This window comes from Meles meles, chromosome 12 (assembly GCF_922984935.1).
Source record: "Meles meles chromosome 12, mMelMel3.1 paternal haplotype, whole genome shotgun sequence".
Taxonomy (NCBI): domain Eukaryota; kingdom Metazoa; phylum Chordata; class Mammalia; order Carnivora; family Mustelidae; genus Meles; species Meles meles.
In genome coordinates this window covers 64,118,414-64,130,569 of record NC_060077.1, presented here as the reverse complement: position 1 = coordinate 64,130,569, position 12,156 = coordinate 64,118,414, and positions in this window count along the sequence as shown.

Genomic DNA, 12,156 nt, shown 5'->3' with positions numbered 1-12,156 from the left:
AAGTGTCCGACTTTTGATTTTGGCTCAGGTCATGATCTCAGGGTTCATGGGATCATGCCATCTTTGGGTTTTGAGCTGAGTTTGAGTTTGTTTGAAAATCTCTCCCTCTCTCTGTTCATGCAGGCATGGGCTCTCTCTCTATGAAATACGTAAATAAATCTTAAAAAAAAATTACAACTGATTTTTTTATCATTTCTAAATATCAACCACAAAACCAAGAAACTTTATTTGCAATGCAGATTTCTAGCGTGCACAGACCAGAGCTGGTATTCCAAGTGGCACCAGGACAACAGCATTCCCCTTTACAGTGATTAGGAAACAAAGCATGAATATCTTATATTTAAGTTTCTGCCAGTTTCCAAGAGCAAAGCCAAATGATGAGAGACTTGGCTAGTGTCTGGCCTAAATCAGAAGGATGAAGAGAAAGAAGCCAAAATGCACTGTGATCATGCCGATTGGTTCTTTCAGTGCTAGGAGGGGCATGGCGATGGGTGCCAGGGCACAGGAGACATTGTTCATTCCATACATGTGAAAAAATGAGAGATTTAAGCCTCCAAACACCTGTGCTCTCCCAGCTTGAAATCAAAGCTGGTGCTGGATGAAAATTCAATTGTGCTCTAGGTCTGAGGGAAAGGTAGACTCAGTGAGCCAAGATTTCAATTCCCCACATGTAGCAAACTGGTGTGCTTTCCTTCCTTTTGAAAAAAGAGTGATAAAATATGGAACAGGCATTTCTAAAATGCATCTGTACACCATCAAAATTATTTAAAATATAAAATAACTATCACTAGAAGTCAGGAAGCAGAGAATTTGGAGAGTGAAATGACTCCTAAATTTGCATCAAAGGGGCAGAGAACAAGCACAGCATGATATTCTGGGAACTAGTTTACTCTCAGCAAAACCAAACAGCAACATTCTGTTTTGCCTTGGCACAGGGATCAACAGTAGAACATGGGCCCTCTTCAGTGTACACAAAACAAGGGCCTATTCATGTGTATTTCAGAGACAAGTACCACAGAAGCTCAGGTCAGAGGAAGACAAATAAGGGTTCTGAGCAACATTCATGGAAAAAGACCCCGAGGGACTGAGAAGGTAGAGTAGAGGGAACAAGAACTCCATAAGCATGGGAAAACTTGGGAGAAAGCACGGAGAAAGTAACAAATACGATATTTATATCCAGGACTGGCTAAACTTAGTTGGAGAAAGCTGCTGGAATACTTAGGAATTCTAATTGGTGTCCCTTGATATTTCTTCAGCATCTCTGTTCCCTGAGATGCTACCTACTTCTTGTAGTGACAAAAGACTCCATTCGTATTTCACACCTTTTCCCCCTTTGTGTTCTTGGATTGGCTTTCTAAATGGATACTTTGGCCTTCATTTTCTCTTTCTTTAGTCAGTAGGATATAGTGGGAAATCTGGAGTGTGGAATCTGAGACTGCCACTTGTGTGCTGATTTTTCTGAATTCACTTTTTTCATCTATAAAATGAAAATAAGTATAAGGCTAATACATCAAAAATATGTGTCTGCTAGATCCAACACTGCCATTCAGGACTCAAAGGAAATTCATCAGGTTTATTTTCTTTATATGTGTTTCCTCACTTATAATTTGGGGATGATAATATGGCCCATTTTAATCTCTAGAATTGGCTATGGTGATTAAATGAGATGGTACAAATAAAAGAGCTTTGAAACCTATAACATATTATCTTTATTTATCCGCTCAACACAATGTGGAGTTACATCGTCCCTCCATATCTTCAGTTGTTTTGTTTCTTCCTTAAAAGACTGTCTTTATTATCCATCTCTCTTATCCACATGTGAAATCTCAGCTCCATGTGCACCTCTACTGTGAAGCCTTCCTGAATAGCTCAGAGCTCAGTAGTATCTTTCAGGCTGATACTTACACGGGACCATGCTTCCAGCTATTGTACCCATCTATCATCTTCTGTTAAGTATTATTTATAATGCCTTGCCTCCTTGTTTTTTGTTTTTTTGAATTTTTATTAGGAAAGCTGTTCTTTCTCTCCTTATACTAACATGGGCATGGAGTTAAATGGCCCTTGCCCCAGGAACCAAGAGGTCTGGGTAGTGGCCCAGGGAATTCCTGAAACCAGAAATGACATTCTCTGTGAGTGCCAAAAGAACTTTAATCATAGGGGATAGTCTTTCTTTTGGTATCATGCAATCATGCTCCCCAGTTCCTCCTTTGCTTGGTTAGACTAGTCCATGGTGACTTAACTTCATGGTGTTTATATGGATTTAGATAATTTTAAAACACCCACCTCTTTTATGTGTTTTATTTTTTAAATTCTGACCTTTCTAATGATAGCTTGATATTGGTGACTTTTCCCTGTTTTTTTTTTTTTAAGATTTTATTTATTTGTTTGACAGACAGAGATCACAAGTAGGCAGAGAGGCAGGCAGAGAGAGAGAGGAGGAAGCAGGCTCCCCGCTGAGCAGAGAGCCCGATGCGGGGCTCAATCCCAGGACCCTGAGATCATGACCTGAGCCGAAGGCAGAGGCTTTAACCTGCTGAGCCACCCAGGCGTCCCCTTTTTCCCTGTTTTGATATTATTTCTTTTTCTAGTAACAGACTGCTTGTTCATACTTGCTAGCTACCTGTAAAAAGGATGACTTAATAGTCTACCAAGACCAGACAGTGGATGAGAGGGAATGGTCATTTTGACTTGCACAGTTATATTCAGATGGATAAATCAAACAATTTGCATGATCATTTTCCTAAGATATGCCCAATTTACGGAAAAAGACTCTTGTGTGGTCCAGCAATCAGATACCAGACCTTTGATGCTTTCTCTAGCTACAGGGTAAAGGACTCGTGACAGATCACTTGGGAGACTTGGCAGTAGTGGTGGAGTTTGAGTATCTGGCAAGGCCGGCTTATTGACTTATTACACATCACCCTGACTACATCTCACATATTGCTACAGCTGACAATGTATCCCATTTGCACTGGATTCATTTCTGTTAAGTAAATAAATTCCTTCTCTTTCAAAAAGACCAAAAAGTTAGTCTTCACTGTTTGGAAGGTTAATCACATAGGAGTTGTGTCCCAGATTCATCACTTGGCAGAGGAGCCTGTTGTCTGGATTTTGTCCATCAGAGGTAGGTTAAGCGCCCAAGTCAGTGCCCACTACTCCTCAGCAGCTGTACCTACATGACATGGTCGAGGTAGAATGACCACAGGTTCCAGTATACCTGAGGCAGTTTGTTTTACAGCTGCTGTCTGGAATTACTAACAGTGCCTCCTTCCACTATTAGAAGTGTCCTGATTTAGGAAAGGAACTGTGTGGTCACCCCTATTCTAGGTGCCCGTCTGGAGAAAAAGATTGAAAAGGAATCTCTGTACATACCCAGACCCACGTCTCTATATATGAATTTCTTAAGGTGTGTCCACACACATTTAACCTATAGAAAAATCTGAACTTTACTTATTGTTGGGGGGGAGTGATGAAATTCAGTGTCAGCAGCTAAAAGTAAGTGCCCCAGTTCAGAACATGTAAGAAAACTTAGGAATGTACACAATCTATATTCAAATGCTTCTGTAAACATAAGGGGAGAGAGAACGAGAGAGCAAGAGAGTACATGTAAATGGTGCAAAGTGTTAACAATTAGTGGGCTCAGGTATGAGTATATGCATACTCATTATATTGGTCTTTTCATTCTTCTGTTGAATTGGAAGTCTCCAAAATAAGAAGTGGGTGATGGTAGGCGAAGTGGTCTTGGGACTAGAATGGCCCACCATTCTTGGAACTAGAATGGCCCACCATTCTACCACCATTCTTAATCGGTTGATAAATGAGACACTTTACCTCTGAATCACATACAGGTGTATGTGTATGATAACATTTGTGTGTATTGATAGCTGGTACGTACCTCTTACCTCTTCCTGACCCTTCACAATTCTGATTGCAGAGTTGTTGATATGCATTCTGAAATGACAATAAAATTGATTTTTGATGAATGTTCTTTTTTTTTTTAAGATTTTTTTATATTTATTTATTTGACAGAGAGAGAGATCACAAGTAGGCAGAGAGGCAGGCAGAGAGAGGAGGAAGCAGGCTCCCTGCGGAGCAGAGAACCCGATGCGGGGCTCGATCCCAGGACCCTGAGATCATGACCTGAGCCGAAGGCAGCGGCTTAATCCACTGAGCGACCCAGGCGCCCCGATGAATGTTCTTTTTGGCAGTTTCAACAATATATGTTTGACCAGTTCTGTTAACATAGCGGTATTTAATTCTTTTTTCTTTACTTTCTCAAAGGCTAATAACCAACTTTCTTAATTTTTACCATCATCTCTCGTTTTTTTTTAATTAATTAATTTATTTTTTTCAGCGTAACAGTATTCATTGTTTTTGCATAACACCCAGTGCTCCATGCAATACATGCCCTCCATATTACCCACCACCTGGTTCCCCCAACCTCCCACCCCCGCCCCTTCAAAACCCTCGGGTTGTTTTTCAGAGTCCATAGTCTCTTATGGTTCGCCTCCCCTGCCAATTTTTTTTTTTTTATAAACATATAATGTATTTTTACCTTAGGGTTACAGGTCTGTGAATCACCAGGTTTACACACTTCACAGCACTCACAATAGCACATACCCTCTCCAATGTCCATAACCCCCTCCCCCTCTCCCAACCCCACCTCTCCCCAGCAACCCCCAGTTTGTTTTGTGAGATTAAGAATCATTTATGGTTTGTCTCCCTCCCAATCCCATCTTGTTTCATTTATTCTTCTCCTATCCCCCTACCCCCCCATGTTGCTTCTCCATGTTCTCATATCAGGGAGATCATATGATAGTTGTCTTTCTCCGATTGACTTTTCACTAAGCATGATACCCTCTAGTTCCATCCATGTCGTCACAAATGGCAAGATTTCATTTCTTTTGATGGCTGCATAGTATTCCATTGTGTATATATACCACTTTCTCTTTATCCATTCATCTGTTGATGGACATCTAGGTTCTTTCCATAGTTTGGCTATTGTAGGCATTGCTGCTATAAACATTCAGGTACACGTGCCCCTTCGGATCACTGCGTTTGTATCTATAGGGTAAATACCCAGTAGTGCAATTGCTGGGTCATAGGGTAGTTCTATTTTCAACATTTTGAGGAACCTCCATGCTGTCTTCCAGACTGGTTGCACCAGCTTGCATTCCCACCAACAGTGGAGGAGGGTTCCCCTTTCTCCGCATCCTCGCCAGCACCTGTCATTTCCTGACTTGTTAATTTTAGCCATTCTGACTGGTGTGAGGTGATATCTCATTGTGGTTTTGATTTGTATTTCCCTGATGCCGAGTGATATGGAGCACTTTTTGATGTGTCTGTTGGCCATCTGGATATCTTCTTTGCAGAAATGTCTGTTCATGTCCTCTGCCCATTTCTTGATTGGATTGTTTAGTCTTTGGGTGTTGAGTTTGCTAAGTTCCTTATACATTTTGGATACTAGCCCTTTATCTGATATGTCGTTTGCAAATATCTTCTCCCATCCTGTCAGTTGTCTTTTGGTTTTGTTAACTGTTTCCTTTGCTTTGCAAAAGCTTTTGATCTTGATGAAATCCCAATAGTTCATTTTTGCCCTTGCTTCCCTTGCCTTTGGCGATGTTCCTAGGAAGATGTTGCTGCGGCTGAGGTTGAAGAGGTGGCTGCCTGCATTCTCCTCAAGGATTTTGATGGATTCCTTTCTCACATTGAGGTCCTTCATCCATTTGGAGTCTATTTTCGTGTGTGGTGTAAGGAAGTGGTCCAATTTCATTTTTCTGCATGTGGCTGTCCAATTTTCCCAGCACCATTTATTGAAGAGGCTGTCTTTTTTCCATCAGACATTCTTCCCTGCTTTGTCGAAGATTAGTTGAGGGTCTATTTCTGGGCTCTCTATTCTGTTCCATTGATCTATCTGTCGGTTTTTGTGCGAGTACCATGCTGTCTTGATGATGACAGCTTTGTAATAGAGCTTGAAGTCCGGAATTGTGATGCCACCCACTTTGGCTTTCTTTTTCAATATTCCTTTGGCTATTCGAGGTCTTTTCTGGTTCCATATAAATTTGAGGATTATTTGTTCCATTTCTTTGAAAAAAATGGATGGTATTTTGATAGGGATTGCATTAAATGTGTAGATTGCTTTAGGTAGCATAGACATTTTCACAATATTTATTCTTCCAATCCAAGAGCATGGAATATTTTTCCATTTCTTTGTGTCTTCCTCAATTTCTTTCATGAGTACTTTATAGTTTTCTGCGAATAGATTCTTAGCCTCTTTGGTTAGGTTTATTCCTAGGTATCTTATAGTTTTGGATGCAATTGTAAATGGGATTGACTCCTTAATTTCTCTTTCTTCTGTCTTGTTGGTGTAAAGAAATGCAACTGATTTCTGTGCGTTGATTTTACATCCTGACACTTTACTGAATTCCTGGACAAGTTCTAGCAGTTTTGGAGTGGAGTCTTTTGGGTTTTCCACATATAGTATCATATCATCTGCGAAGAGTGATAGTTTGACTTCTTCTTTACCAATTTGGATGCCTTTAATTTCTTTTTGTTGTCTGATTGCTGAGGCTAGGACTTCTAGTACTATGTTGAATAGCAGTGGTGATAATGGACATCCCTGCCGTGTTCCTGACCTTAGCGGAAAAGCTTTCAGTTTTTCTCCGTTGAGAATGATATTTGTGGTGGGTTTTTCATAGATGGCTTTGATAATATTGAGGTATGTGCCCTCTATCCCTACACTTTGAAGAGTTTTGATCAGGAAAGGATGCTGTACTTTGTCAAATGCTTTTTCAGCATCTATTGAGAGTATCATATGGTTCTTGTTCTTTCTTTTATTAATGTGTTCTATCACATTGATTGATTTGCGAGATAAGTGACACAATAAGACGAAACAACATTAGAATAATTGGGATTCCAGAAGAAGAAGAAAGAGAGAGGGGAGCAGGTGATCTATTGGAGAGAATTATTGGAGAGAATTTCCCTAACATGGCAAAGGGAACAAGCATCTAAATCCAGGAGGTGCAGAGAACCCCCCTCAAAGTCAACAAGAATAGGTCCACACCCCGTCACCTAATAGTAAAATTTACAAGTCTTAGTGACAAAGGGAAAATCCTGAAAGCAGCCCGGGAAAAGAAGTCTGTAACATACAATGGTGAAAATATTAGATTGGCAGCAGACTTATCCACAGAGACCTGGCAGGCCAGAAAGAGCTGGCATGATATATTCAGATCACTAAATGAGAAAAACATGCAGCCAAGAATACTCTATCCAGCTAGGCTATCATTGAAAATAGAAGAAGAGATAAACAGCTTCCAGGACAAACAAAAACTGAAAGAATTTGCAAACACCAAACCAGCTCTACAGGAAATATTGAAAGGGGTCCTCTAAGCAAAGAGAGAGCCTAAAAGTAGTAGATCAGAAAGGTACAGAGACAATATATAGTAGCAGTCACCTTACAGGCTAATAATGGCACTAACTTCATATCTCTCAATAGTTACCTTGAATGTTAATGGGCTAAATGCCCCAATCAAAAGACACAGGGTATCGGAATGGATAAAAAACCAAAACCCATCAATATGTTGCCTACAAGAAACTCATTTTAGACGTGAAGGCACCTCCAGATTTAAAGTGAGGGGGTGGAAAACAATTTACCATGCTAATGGGCATCAGAAGAAAGCTGGGGTGGCAATCCTTTTATCAGATCAATTAGATTTTAAGCCAAAGACTCTAATAAGAGATGAGGAAGGACACTATATCCTACTCAAAGGGTCTGTCCAACAAGAAGACCTAACAATTTTAAATATCTATGCCCCTAACCTGGGAGCAGCCAACTATATAAACCAATTAAGAACAAAATCAAAGAAACACATCAATAATAATACAATAATAGTAGGGGACTTGAACACTCCCCTCACTGAAATGGGCAGATCATCCAAGCAAAAGATCAACAAGGAAATAAAGGCCTTAAATGACACACTGGACCAGATGGACATCACAGATATATTCAGAACATTTCATCCCAAAGCAACAGAATACACATTCTTCTCTAGTGCACATGGAACCTTCTCCAGAATAGATCACATCCTGGGTCATAAATCAGGTCTCAACCGGTATCAAAAGATTAGGATCATTCCCTGCATATTTTCAGACCACAATGCTCTGAAGCTAGAACTCAATCACAAGAGGCAAGCTGGAAAGACCCAAATACATGGAGACTAAACATCATCCTTCTAAAGAATGAATGGGTCAACCAGGAAATTAAAGAAGAGTTGAAAAAATTCATGGAAACAAATGATAATGAAAACACAACGGTTCAAAATCTGTGGGACACAGCAAAGGCAGTCCTGAGAGAAAATATATAGCGGTACAAGCCTTTCTCAAGAAACAAGAAAGGTCTCAAGTACACAACCTAAACTTACACCTAAAGGATCTGGAAAAAGAACAAGAAAGAAACCCTAAACCCAGCAGGAGAAGAGAAATCATAAAGATCAGAGCAGAAATCAATGAAATAGAAACAAACAAAAAAAAAATAGAAAAAAATCAATGAAACTAGGAGCTGGTTCTTTGAAAGAATCAATAAGATTGATAAACCCCTGGCCAGACTCATCAAAAAGAAAAGAGAAAGGACCCAAATAAATAAAATCATGAATGAAAGAGGAGAGATCACAACTAACACCAAAGAAATACAGACAATTATAAGAACATACTATGAGCAACTCTACGCCAACAAATTTGACAATCTGGAAGAAATGGATGCATTCCTAGAGACATATAAACTACCACAACTGAACCAGGAAGAAATAGAAAACCTGAACAGGCCCATAACCAGTAAGGAGATTGAAACAGTCATCAAAAATCTCCAAACAAAAGCCCAGGGCCAGAAGGCTTCCCAGGGGAATTCTACCAAACATTTAAAGAAGAACTAATTCCTATTCTCCTGAAACTGTTCCAAAAAATAGAAATGGAAGGAAAACTTCCATCATCTCTTTTTTACCAAACACTACAACATAAAGCTATGACCAGAAGCTAAACTATAGGAAGTGGAGTTTTTTCCTCATAATACTGTGTCATCATCTGTTATCCTTCTAATGGAAGGGAAAAATGAATTTGTTTTATTCAACCCAAAGAACTTAAATTGGTATGGAAGAGAGTCACATATGAGGAATTGAGGCGCTAGGTTTGAATATAAATTGAAATTTACCAACACTGTAAAAGGAATAATGTTGGCAGTCTTCCAAAATATTTGTTCATAGCAGGTTTGATATTAATGGATATATAAATTTATGTACACTCTACAGTTAGCATTTTATGAAGTATTCCTTGAAGTAATTATCAGTCCAGCACCATACCCTAGCTAATAATATTCAATAACAATAATAATGCTTTGTGCTTGTGCCAAAGACCACAATGAGTTATCAAATAGTTTATTATCCTACCACATCCTGGCTGCACAGAAATATCCCCAAATACTTGATTTTTTTCCTACAAATGAAGAAACTAAGATCCAAAGAGGTAATGAAGGACATCCTCAAAAGTCATTAAAATCCCAAGGAAAAACTACGAATATCTGATGACAGGTGTCTCTTCCTCTCAGCAAGTATAAAATTTAGAGCAAGATGAATTGGAAGCAGTTACTCTTTATGTTAATTACAGTAATATATTTTACATCCAAATAATCTGATAGAGGATATTGTTTTACATCTCATATTTAATCCATCTCTGAGGTAAAGCCAGGTTTCCCTAGGTACAGAGCAACTGTTTATGGTAGCTCTGGATCACTGCAATATACTTCCCATAGCTGGAGAACCTCACTGCATTTCAGATTTTCCAGTTAACTCGACGTATTCCGATTATATTTAAGGGAGATCAAAGAAGGGATAGAAAGACCTCAATAATAGGTACTACATCAAAACTAAATGCACATACTATCTTTCTCTTTCTCTGTTTCTGTCTCTACCTCTGTTAGATATGCAGTATTTCTTCGTTGGTTCTTATTTTTCCTACCTCTGAAGCATAGATTTGTCCATGATAATTATGTGAGTGAAATATTCACTCCTTTCTCTCCTGTGTGTGTGTGTGTGTGTGTGTGTGTGTGTGTGTGTTTACAGCTATGTGGTGGTGTAATTGCCATATGATAAATGGCACATATTTGAAGTATATGATTTGATAATCTTTGGCATATACATACATCTGTGAAATCAAGATAACAAACATATTCATCACGCCCACCCCCAAATCTTCTTGTGACCCTTGGTAATCCCCTTCTCCTGCCCCTCCTTAATCCTCTGCCCCCAGGTGACAACTCATCTACTTTCTATCACTATAGTTTCCATTTTCTAGAATTTTATATAAATAGAATTATGTAGCATGTACTTTTTTGTTATTGGGTTTCACTTTCACTTTCACTTAACCTCATTATGCTGAAATTCACCAATGTCTTTAGATATATCAATACTTCATTACTTTTATTTCTGAATCGTATTTCAATGTGTATATAGATCACATTTTGGTTATTCACCTGTTAATGGACATTTGGGATGTTTAGTTTTTGGCTATTACAAATAAATTGCATGAACATTCACAGACTTATTACAAACAAAGCTATTATGAACCTAAAGTCTTTCTAAAAAGGTATTTTCCTCTGCAGTAAATACTTAGCAGTAGAGTAGCTAAGTTGTATGATAGGCGTATGTTTAACATTATAAGAAATTGCAGAAGTTATCCAAAAGGATTATAACATTTTATAAACCCACCAGCAATTTATGAGAGTTCTGGTTGATTCAAATCTTGGCAGCACTCGATATGGTCAGTCCTTCAATTAGAACTTCTAACATGTGAAGTAGTATCTAATTTAGATTTCAGTTTACATTTCTCTAGTGAATAATGATGTTAAACATATTTTATGTGTTTGTTTAGTGTCTTCTTTGATAAGTATAAAAATGTCCTGCTAAATTTTTTAGTGGATTGTCTGTTTCCATATTACACATGTATTTTATATGAAGCAAGATATGGGTAAAAGTTCATATCTTTAGGGGCGCCTGGGTCGCTCAGTGGGTTAAAGTCTCAGACTTTGGCTCAGGTCATGATCCCAGGGTCCTGGGATTGAGCCCTGAGTCAGGCTCTCTGCTCAGCGGGGAGCCTGCTTCCTGCTCTCTCTCTGCCTGCCTCTCTGCCTCCTTGTGATCTCTGTCAAATAAGTAAATAAAATCTTAAAAAAAAAACAAGAAGCCTGTGTCAGACTGCAAGAAGTAGGCCATTTCAAAAGTTCATATTTTTATGTATGGATATCAAGTTGATCCAGCAGCATTTTTTAAAAATACTATCATTTCTCTACCAAATTGACTTTGCATCTTTCACGAAAATTAATTGCATATGTATACATTTCTTGACTTTTTTTTTTCATTGATCTATTTTTTTCTGTCTTGCTACCTCACTGTCTTAAATTCTTAATGTCAGGTAAGTCCTCCAGTTTTGTTGTTCTATTTCATTTCAAAGTAACTTTGATTTTTCTAGGAACCTCACATTTACATATGAATTTTAAAATCAATTTGTCATTTTAATAAAGCCTGCCAGGATTTTGATTGGGATTTACTGAGTATATAGATTAGGTTAGAAAAATTAACATTTACCAATAACACTGGAATTTTTCAGCCCATGAAAATGGTATATATCTCCATTTATTTAGGCCTTTGTTAATTTATTTCAATAATATATTCTAGTTATTAGTTTGTAGGTCTTTCACATATGTCAGGTATTCTCCTAGATTGACATATTTTTATGCTATTTTAAATACTTTTTAAAATTCTTAATTTCCAGTTGTTCATTGCTATCATATAGAAGTTGTTTTTGATTATTGTTCTTTTACCCTATAACAATGACAAAATAATTTTTACAGAGACATTAATGTCCAATAGCAAATAAAGGCAATTTTATTTCTTCCTTTCAAATCTGGATGTCTTTTATTTCTTTTTGTTTAGCCTTTTTAAACTTGCGAGAAACTCGAGGATAATTTTGAATAGAAGTAGTGAGAACAGGTATCCTGGTATTATTCTTGATCTCAAGTGGGAAAGAATTGTCTTCCACTAATAAAGAGAATGTTAACTGTAGGTTTTTTTAAAGGAGTGTTTTATGAGGATGAGGAAATTCCATTCTTTC